Source organism: Echinops telfairi, unplaced genomic scaffold, assembly GCF_000313985.2.
Source record: "Echinops telfairi isolate 266 unplaced genomic scaffold, ASM31398v2 ScPeMD7_70;HRSCAF=299, whole genome shotgun sequence".
NCBI classification, from domain to species: Eukaryota; Metazoa; Chordata; class Mammalia; order Afrosoricida; family Tenrecidae; genus Echinops; species Echinops telfairi.
Window position 1 is genome coordinate 28,311,467 of NW_022103968.1, and position 4,269 is coordinate 28,315,735.

Genomic DNA, 4,269 nt, shown 5'->3' on the forward strand with positions numbered 1-4,269 from the left:
TTCTTTCTGACAAAGGTATCAAGGCAAGTCCTTGGGGGAAGGATCATCTTTTCAACAAATGATGCTGGAACAATTGGCTATCAGTGTTAGTATGGGTGAACTAGGGAAACAAATCCACAGAAACTCGTATGTACAAGAGAGAGTTTTATATAAAGGGAAAGTATACAATAAGAAAGCATCCCAACCCAGTGCTGTCCAAGCCCCTAAGTCCAACATTAGCCCATATGTCTGACACCAATCTACAAAGTCCTCCTCCATCTCACAAACACACACTATGATGCCAACTGCAGGAGGAAAGCTGAATCAGTGAACGTGTAAGCATCTCAGCACTGGCAGGGTCTCCACACGGCTGCTCCAGCACCCAGGGTGCATCGGGGGTAGGTCCATGTGGCTTCTCCTCACAGATGTCTTGCAGGAAGTGAGACTTGCCAGCTGAAGCAGGGAACTGGCTAAGGCAGCTGCATGCTGGTCTGACCCTCAGAAAGCAAGAGACCCGAGAACTAGAAAGATGAGGCTCACCAAGCCATTTATCCCTCCACCCTTCAATTAATCCCACATGTGTTTATTGGCCAGGTTGGCACAGTAAACCTTAATTATCTCACTATCCTTATGCCAAAAAACAAAACAAAACTTCAACTCTTACCTCACACACCACATTAAAAAGTTTAACTTGAAGTCATAGTGGATCCAAAATATTAACAAAACCCATAAAACTTCTATAAGAAAATGTGTGAGAAAACCTTGGCAAATACAGCAAAACAGCACAAATTACCAAAAAAAGTAAACCGGACTTCATCCCATTAAAAAAAGACATTATTTACAGCAGTGAAACGACAAGTCATATACGTAGAGAAATAGCTTGCAAAATGTATCTAGCTACAAAGGACTGTGCCCAGAGCATATAAAGAACATGTATGAGCCGCACAGCCAAGATCTGAATCCTCTGCCAAGAAGGAGCTCAGCCATGACAGGGCACCTGACGGGCTTCTCAGCGCCCTTCCTCGTTAGGGGAACGCACATGAAACCACCGCAAGCTCTGACTGCACCCCCCCCCCCCAAACACTAACGTTAAAAGACTGCACCAAGTGCTGGCAAGGAGCGGGGACAATCTTGGGCAATGTCGATGGGAGTATAGCATGGGACAGCCACTTTGGTAAACGGTGGTCCGAGGAGCCTGCGTGGGGCCACCACTGCAGCGAACTGAAAGGGTCGTGGTTCAAACTCACCTGACACTCTGCCCGAGAAGCAGACTGGCAATCTGCTTCCATTAAGATGACGTCCGATAACAGCTCAGTACCCTGTGCCACATGGGTCAACCCGCAATCAGTGGCCCTCCCCAAGCTGCTCCCAACCCCCAGCACATGCCTCAGCCATCGCCCTCCCCAAGAAAGAAAACCCTGGCTTCTCAGTAAGATTTATGCGTGTGCTTAGCAGCTTGATTGGAACTAGCCCCAGATAGGAATCAACCCAAATCCCCATCAGGAGACAAACATATCAACAGACCGCAGTAGATTGGACTACTCAGCAATAAAAAGGCATAACCACACGATACATGCAGCAACATGGATGACGCTCAAAGGGTGTCACTAGGCTAAGGGAAATAAGCCAGAAACAATCAAGTATCGCTCTCTCCCCGAGGACCATGTGTTACATAACATTCTAGAAGATGCAAATTGATCTGCAGTCACAGAAAGCAGATTCGTGATTTCCTGGAGATGGGGGTGAAAGTGGAAATCAAGAGAAAGAAGAAGTATAAAGGAAGGGGAATAAGAAATCTTTGGGGGGTGATGACAATGTGAATTATCTTGATTATGGAATGGGTTTCAGGGGGGTGCTCAGATGTCAAAACTTACCAAATTGTTCACTTTAAATGTGTGCAGTTAATTTTATGTCAATTATAACTTAATAACGCGATAAAAAATTCTTTGGCTCCATTTCAGACCGACTGAATCAGCAGCTCTGGAGTGAGGCCCAGCGATCTATGTTGTAAGAAGCCCTCGGGGTGACTGTGATGCACAGTAAAGTCCAAGAACCACTGATTTATGGGATAAACTCCCAGCAGGTGGTTGAAATAAGGCTCCAGACAGAAGCGTCGATTTGGGAGTCACCTGCTTAGAGGTCATAGCTGAAGCTGTAGGCAGAGAGGATTTACAGGGGAAAGAACCAACCAGAAGCAAGAATGAAAGGCCGGGACATCGCGTACGCACACCTACGTTTGATCACGTTTCTTGAACTCTGATACTCCGTGTCCCTATTTCAAACTGGGAATAATCTTACAGACTGAGAAGAGAATAATCCTGGTTTAAAACACCTACCTGGGCACCAGATGACCTGCAGAAATGTTGGTTTCTTTCAGCCACCTTCCCGTGTGGGTCCTCATCTTCCAAGAGGACGCCACTCGGTGGCAGGAGCTGGAAGCGCAGGACCCAAGGTCACAAGTCTGATACACGTCCCACGGCTGGGCTCGGAGGCCCTGAAGTTCCACGCAGCTTGGGTGGGAGTGTGCACTTTGTCCCTGGGCTGTTGATTGCTGACCTTGGCGTCTCCCAGGGGTGTGAGATCTAAAAAGGTTAAGAACTCTGCTCTACAGACAATGGCATTTCTTTTGCCCGCTGCACCCTGGTTCGCACTTCCCCGTCTCCTCAGCCGCCTCTCTTTGCATGACGCGCCTTGTTTCAGAGCGAAGTTTCACTACTTTGAGGCCCATCGACCTGTCTGTAAACAAGAACATTTGCCTCAATGGCTCAACTCTCTCCGAAGCACCTGAAGATGCCCAGCCGGCTCCATCGGCCCCAGGCCTAGCATAATGGAGGCCCTCGAGGCGGGTGAGGGTCCTGCCTTGAGGGAACTCACAGTCTGGTAGCAGAGGTGGCACCGGGCACCAAGTTAACTTCACTGAGGCACAGAGCAGTCTGCGATGGAAACATGATGAGGCATGCAGACAAAGGCTATCTGGACAGCTTTAATTTGTCCAGACGTCTATCCCCTGAGCGATGTGTTCCCCGCAGCCTCAGGTTCACTGTTTAAAGTTAACGATCACAACGGGCCTTCTGCTCACCTCTCTCCCACCTGAGTGAGGTTGTTCTCTTCAAGGTCAACCACCAGGAACCACTTTCCTCTTCAGCAACGCAGCCCCTTTTTTCCTTTCTCGCTGGGTGGCACTGAGTCATGATGGCAGGCACTGCTGTGGCTTCTCACTGCTTTACCTTCCATGACAAACAGCCTTCCCTCCGGGGGACTTCTCTGGGGTCTCTTCTTTTCCCTCGCAAGCTCCCCTTAAGGATGGTGTTCAAATCCACCAGTCACTCCCTGGGGGAAGGAAGAGGCTGACAGTTCCTGTAAAGATTCACACAGCCTTGGAAACCGAACTGAGACTGCTGTATGTTGGAACGGGCTCGATGGCCGAGGGTTTGGGTGCAGTCGGAAATCATTAAGACTAAAAGCTAAACCTCACTACAGACTTATCTCGTGCCAGCTACTGTCCCAAGTGCCTGACTAGGCCGGTATCAACTCTGAGAGGCAGGGACTATTATTCTCATTTTATAGATCAGGGAATTGAGGCAGAGAAAAGTAACCTGATAGTAACACAGCCAGTATGTAGCAGTGCCAAGACGTCTCAAACTGCAAATCTTAATGATCTCATCCAATGACTATCTGGGCTCCTTTATAAGGAGCCCTGGTGGCGGGATGATTACATGTTGGGCTGCCACCTGCAAGGTCAGCTGTTTGAAACCACCAGGGGCTGCAAGGGAGAAAGCTGAGGCTCTCTACTCCTGTAAAACGTCAGTCTTGGAAACTCACAGGAGCAGGTCTACCCTGTCTTACAGGGTCGCTATGAGTAAGGTGACCAGATTTTCACATTGGTAAAGTGGGCCACCATTGATAAAACTCACATCCTGGCGAAATAGCCACACGGCAGCTGAAAACCGTATACCCTAGCTCGTCATGCATTCTTTCAAAAAATTGGGACTTTTTAAAAATGCTGCAGGAAGCAGGAAAAATTGTTAAAAATTGGGACTGTCCCGCCAAAAGCGGGATGTCTGGTCACCTTAGTTATGAGTCAGCTACGAGGGTCGCTCTGACTCAAAGGCAGTGAGGCTTTTGGTTTATTTCCTTAATAGAAAAATCAAATTATTCAGCATGGTAGGCAGATCTTCAGATCTGGACGTGTCCAGTGTCATTTTGGTAGGAAACTCCTTTCGGCCTCTGCCTTCCATCTGGGGGGTAATGGTGGTGGTGGAGGAGGTGGTGGAGGTGGAGGTGGTGGTG